Here is a 6,936-nt window from a genome sequence, read left to right as displayed (position 1 = left end):
GACACAATAATTACCATGATAATAAACAGACGCTGACTTTGAAGATTAGATTCAGATGTTTAATATTAGTTATTGCATTGGGTGTCCACCTTAGAGATAACCACTATATTAATAATGAAACCATCATATTTAAAATATGACATTAATCATATAATAAAAGAGATATAAATATTAAATCTCCTTCAAATATATATATTTATATATATTTTCTGTTTTTCATTTTCACAAGAAACATTTCAATGACAGTATATTTATTAAACAAATGCATTTCCTTTATCAAAATAAACAGAAAATAGTGCAAACATTGATGAATTGATTATTTTAAACAAGTATTGACATATTGACGTATTATCTAAAACATATTTATTTATAGCTAATGTATTATCTTAACTTGAGCTTCTCTTAAATTTTTTTTTTTTTTTTTTACTTTTTTCATTGCTTGCTTTCACTTCAGGGGTCCGTTCTTTCTCCTCCTTTAATACTCCTGAGATGATTTGACAGATCCCAGATCTTTTAATCCTGATAACTGATCTCTGGCTAATTTGGTTCTTCAAACGAGTTTGTGGATTTGATTAAAATATCTGGATTAAGTTATCTGAGATTACTGCTCGTTCTTGTGTTCACTGAAGAGGGCAGATGATCGATACTCGAAACCACGATCAGCAATACAGTGATTGGCTGGCGGCAAGACAACGTAGTGACATCATATATTGCGTATTGATTATTGATTCGGATCGCCAAAGTCACGTGATTTCAGCAGTTTGACATGCGATCCGAATCATGAATCAATATGCTGATTCATAACGGTTCGAAACTGTTTTGAAATCGGCCCATCAATACCGTATTTAAGTTGTTATTTTTTTGTGCACACAAACTATTCTCGTCGCTTCATGACATGATTGTAGAGCCGCTGTAGTGAGATGGGCTTTGTATCGCCGTCTTTAGTGCCTTTATGGGTCTTGAGAGAGGAAACGATATTGGTGTCAATGAAGGCCTTTCTGAGCCATCGGATTTCAACACTAATATCTTCATCTGTTTCTGAAGATGAACGGAGGTCTGATGGGTGTCCAACGACATGAGGGTAAGTAATTAATGACAGAATTTAAATTTTGGGGTGAACTAACCCTTTAAGGGTCAAGATTAAATTATCTGCATCTCATCTCATGCGCTGCATCAAGCCATCCCATAATATCTGCCATCACTCAAATGAATGCAGGGCTCAGAATAACTCCAGGAAAATTATAAAGTAATTATTACATCATAAATAAATCTCTCCATCAAGAAGCTGTGTCTATAGTACTATACACAACATTATAATATTATTATATTATTACTATTGTATAACAATTAAAAAATATTTCTGCCCCTGGTTCAATAACGAACTCTTGTAATGAAGTAGCAGTGGTTGGGAGAGATTTTAAGCATCACCTGCACTTAAAAGATGCGATCTAATCCTGTTTACAGGAAATAAACTCCGGCGCAGGTTTGATCTTCCAGACCTGTTGCTATGACGCTGCATTGGGCGTTGGAGTTAACGCTTGACGGAGGGCGTGGCTGAAGCTTGGTGCTGACGCGACTGTCATAGTTACAACAGCCAATCACACTTCTGCTCTAGGGTATTTTCATAGGGTGATCTGATTGGATGATGCCTGTGTTGGTGCTTGAAAAGTTAAGAAGTCTTCAACTTTTGCTGCTTGCAACCATAGACAGTAAAAGAAATGGACACAGCGACCCATAAACTTCGACGGACAAAAGGGAAGTCAATTAGAAGCGGTCACTTCCTGAGGGCTGAGCGTACGGCGCAGGCCCAGACTGAGCTTGAGGACGTAGATGTGACATAAGCAACCTGTCTGACAGCTGTCAGTCTTCTAGTAGTTGTGCAAAGTTAAATCTGAATCTTGCAGAGACGGAGAGTGTGAGCAGGAGCAACTTTTGGTAAGTATTCTGATTACTTATTTTGTTATTTTGCATAGTATTTATTTATTTTAAAAATGAACGCCAGGATCATTTGCCTGCGAGCTTCTCCTCCTATACGGGTCTATACGGTAATTTCTCTACTGTGCGACAGAGAGTCTCGGGGTTATGACAAAATCATTAGCCTATTTTTACAAAAACAGCTCCTACAGATAAAAGGTAATGGAGCATTTTATACACTGTCGTGTTTCTTTAGAAATAAACAATGGACAAATGGAGTCTTTAAACGCCTCAGATGTAAAGTTATTCACTGTCAAAGTGACGCCAAAATGAATGGGAGTCAATGGGATGCTAACAGCAGGTGATGGCTTGGTTAGCAATGGCTGCCCCAATAAAAGCGGAAGGAGGATTATCCCCTTGCTTGCAACGCGAGTGAAGCGGCACGACAGAACCCACAAATTCAGTTCAGCAACGCATTACGTCACACATTAAAAATAAATAGGCTTGTTTCAGATGCAGTTTGCCTCGGCTGAAATGAAGGAAGGAGTGAAAAAAGTACAAGCAAGATGGACAATTCTCTCTTCTCATAGTGGATTAGACACCTGCGAGATCAGTCGCGGATATCGCGGGATTTACAGTTTTAAAATATATATATTTTTTAAAAGAATCATTCAACATGGTTGTTTAAACCAGTGATTTGGTTGATCCAAAATGAGCTGGTCATCCAAAAATATTTTTAATGATATTCGGGTGCGGTCGGTTGGGTCGTTTGAAATAAAGATGCCAATTAAACCTTTATTTATATAGTACTAGACACAATTTACTGTGTCAGTAATTGAGGATCCTCTGCGTTCCAGCATAAGTGCAGCCAGTGACGCACATTCAGCTCCGCAGGTCGTGTCCGAGGCGAAAAAGAAAGCAGCTCAACCCAGGGATAGATGATTCAATGTTATTTCTACACAGCACGAGGGAAGCTAAAAATAAGTTGGCTAATCTTCTGCTTTAGACCACTTATAGCCCTTTCAACCCCTTTTTCACAAAATGCCCGATTGGTGATTTCCCAACATGCTGAACTGAGCAACGCCATTATACCTTTTTAATAGGCTACCTTTAAACGCATATAGCTCAGTAATATCAGTTTTATGTATTTTCTGAGGGGGATTTTTGTTGGGAAAATCGGGGAGAGACGCACTAGACTGGATAAACACATGCATCATCTTAAGTGCTTAAAGGGGTGATGAATTCAGGAATCAACTTTCCCTTGAGCTTTTAATATATAAAATGTCATGGTAATATAAGAATATCCTGTAAGTTTCAGAGCTGAAAACTTCCTTGTTAGTCAAAGAAAAGCTTTTATAGACACCAGGCCCAGAAAACGATCGTGTGCTTCTACTGACGTCAGTGCGCGACGAAACACCGCCTCTACAGCACATCTAATCCAGTAGCCCAGCCCACCGACTCATGGAGGGCTCATGCAAGCTGATCAACAACAATAAACATGCAGAGGAAGATTAAGATATTGCGCTATTCCTGGTTGTGGAAGAGCACAGTCGCTGCATAAGCTTCCTTGGGATCCTAATATTAGGAATGAGTGGTTGAACTTTATTTTTAATCAAGTTCCAGCTCACGTGGGGTAGACATGTTCACTTCCGTTCACTGCGGGATCGTTTGTAAACTAATCTCCGGTCGATGCTGGATTTGGATCCGACAGGAATGGTTCAACACACTTACGTGAGTAAAACGTGTTTTTATATGTAATAGTATTGCATTGTTATAGATCGTTTTGCTTATGTGTACGTGTCTAACAGAGCATAACTTTAGCACGCTGGACACGGATGGGCTATCGCTCGCAAAGCCCGGCAGGCCGATCAATCTCATTATATTCCATTCTTGATATGTGCTATTCTCTCTCTCGAGTTGACATCAAAATTAAAAGCCTTCATGTTTTTAAATGAAGTTTCAATGTCAACTGCACCTAAACAAACTCCCAGAGCATATTGATTGTTTGGGACTAATTTAAAAGACAACTGGGTTGGGTTTATCACTTTGACTTTTTTAGTTTTAGGGACAGTTTTAGGGAGACCAAGCACAGGTTTAATATTAATAGAAAATACAAATAAATGCAGTGCAGTACATCAAGGGCAGCAACATTTAAGTTTGGACATGCAACTCATTATGTATCTCATTATGTAACTTTCCCGTTCAAAAATAAGGGTGCCAGTAAGAGGCAAATGAGACTAACTAGTTATCTGGACTACAATACTATCATCTATAAATATATTCAATTTGGATATATATTTTATATAGCCTTCTTATTCTTTAATTTTAACAACTCTTTGTGCAAACATACACACACGTGTGTGTGTGTGTGTGTGTGTGTGTGTGTGTGTGTGTGTGTGTGTGTGTGTGTGTGTGTGTGTGTGTGTGTGTGTGTGTGTGTGTGTGTGTGTTATTGCCAGGGTTGTAGTTTTTTAGGGTGAACCAATATAATATCACATCTAGGGTAGTGATGGGAAGTTTGGTTCTTTTGAACAAACCGGTTCTTTCGGACAGTAAAAAAAACAGATCACCGGTCTCTTACGAAATGATGTCATTTCTATCCCTGAAAGATAAAAATACATTCGAAACACATTCATATTGTATTTGTAATCATAACTTATAGTAATAATTGTCATCATCATCTTGGACACGTTTTCTCATTTATGTTTTGCAAAAGCACTCAATACAGCCACTGTCGTGCAAACACTGATGTTTTACACAGATTAAATAAACTGACATTGACATAACATAAACTTACACAAATCCTCGGTCCACCTGTGCTCATATTATCAACATCAGCTGTCCGAGAGAAACAGCATCTGTCCCACTCCGAGAGAAACAGTTCGGTTCAAGACAACGCTAACACGCATGCTTAGTATCTCAGCTCATCGTTACTCAGAATCGAACATGTCCGAAAGATCGAACATGTCCGATAGAAATGGTTCTCGATTCTGTACAGGTAATCCGAGAACCGCTGCAACCCGGTCCTGACTCGAGAAACGCTGTAGCAGAATGTGTACTGAGCTGCGAACTGCTGCAAGCTGAATATGTAGTCTGATATCGAAACTACTGTTTTGATTACATGTTAAAGGTGTCATGAACTGGCTTTTTAAAAATGTTATACTGTTGTCTGAGGTCAACTAATGATGTTTGTGTGGGTTTTTTATATTTAAAAACATCATAACTAATAAGTAATAGGCTATTTTCTACACTGGTTTTGAGGATCTCTCCAAAACGCTGGGTTTTAGTGGGCGTGACGCACTGGAGACTTGGAAGTAAATATATGGAATGAAGTTACGTGTGCGACAAGTCACGTTTTCAGCACGAGGACAGTTCACATCACGTGTAATATATCACTCAGTGACACAAACGTAAACAACAATGGAGGGAGTAGAGAGGTGCACGTTTTCCAGCTGGAAATAGTCACTATTTTGAGTTTGTGTCAGCTAAGGATGGCAATGTTAAGGTTCATTGTACACTCTACTCTGTGCTGATAGCAATAAAGTGTTATCTAGCTACAAAAACACTACGTCAAATAGGTCACTACCACCCAAACAACAAAAGCTGGACTTCAGTGCAAAACCTGTAAGTGGGGGAGAGTTGAAGTTTGGTGAGGCAGTATGTTGTAGAGGAAATGGTGCCCTTAAACACAGCTGACTCACCCTCATTTCGTGCCATAATAAACAAGATCCCTATACTGTCAATGACAAGCTCCAGTGATGAAGGGTAATCTGAAGGCTGCGCTGAATGAGGTCGACTTTGTGTCAACTACCGCAGATATTTGGACCGCTAACAACAGAAGTTATATGGGAGTAACGCTCCACTGGATCAGTAGATCCACATTAGAGCGCAACAAGGCAGCATTAGCATGTAGGAGAATTCGTGATAGACACATGTATGATGTTATTGGTGCAGAAATCGAAAACATTCACTCTTCATTTAGACTACTCAACAAAGTATTTGCAACAGTGACTGATAATGGATCCAACTTTGTCAAGGCGTTTAAAGTTTATCAGCCTGTCACAGAGTCCGATGATGAGATGGAGGAGGGAGAGCCCTGCCCCACAGATGATAATGTCACTTTTTTATATCTGTCAGAAATCCTCTCAGCTGAGGATGAAAGTGATAGCCAGCTGTCTCTTCCCCCGCACCACAGGTGTGCTTCACACACCATCAACTTAATTTCCACAAATGATGTGGAGAAATATTTAACTTCCAATGCAGAGTACATGGCTGTGTAGGAGCAGCACAGCAAAATGCACAGCTCTTTGGATCAAATCAAGATCTACCCTTGCGTCAGACTGGAGGAAGTCAGCAAAATAAAGCTCCTGGTACCAAGATCCACAAGGTGGAATTATCTTTTTGATGCTGTAAAGAGAACGGCAGAAATCCCCATGAGTGAGCTGAATACTCTGTGCACCAAGTTGGAAGTTAAATGCTTCAAAGACCAAGAGTACCAGTTCCTCCATGAGTACTGCACCGCCATGAAGCCTCTGACTGCAGCACTGCACATTTTACAAGGTGACTGTCCTTATGGGACTTTACTGCCCACACTTGAAGTGTTGATGCAGAAGACCCTGGCTGTGAAAGAGGCCCTCTCCAGGATGACAGGCCTTCCAGATGCCATAGTGCAGGTATGTTACATCTGTTAAGCTAGTTAAAATTTCTTGCATCACACTATTCATGATCATGGAACAGAATATTCATTATTACTGCAAAAGGAGATTTAAACAAATACAAATGTGAGTATGTAACCTTAAAACAAAATTAAATCCATAATATTGATCCCACATTAGGCATGGTTTGGCATGGTTAGATTATTATATTATTTTTTTTTTATATTATTTTTTTATATTATTTTTTATATTATTTTTTTATATTATATTATTTAGTTTTGCCACTACAGTGTTAACAGTTAAATATGTCAAGTCTTGATTTTATATTTTTAAAAAAAATGTTTTATGTTAAGTGAATTCAAGAAAG

The sequence above is a fragment of the Pseudorasbora parva genome, chromosome 2 (genome assembly GCF_024679245.1).
Source record: "Pseudorasbora parva isolate DD20220531a chromosome 2, ASM2467924v1, whole genome shotgun sequence".
Classification (NCBI taxonomy): Eukaryota; Metazoa; Chordata; class Actinopteri; order Cypriniformes; family Gobionidae; genus Pseudorasbora; species Pseudorasbora parva.
The sequence above is the reverse complement of the archived record's forward strand: the minus strand, read 5'-3'. Positions refer to the sequence as shown.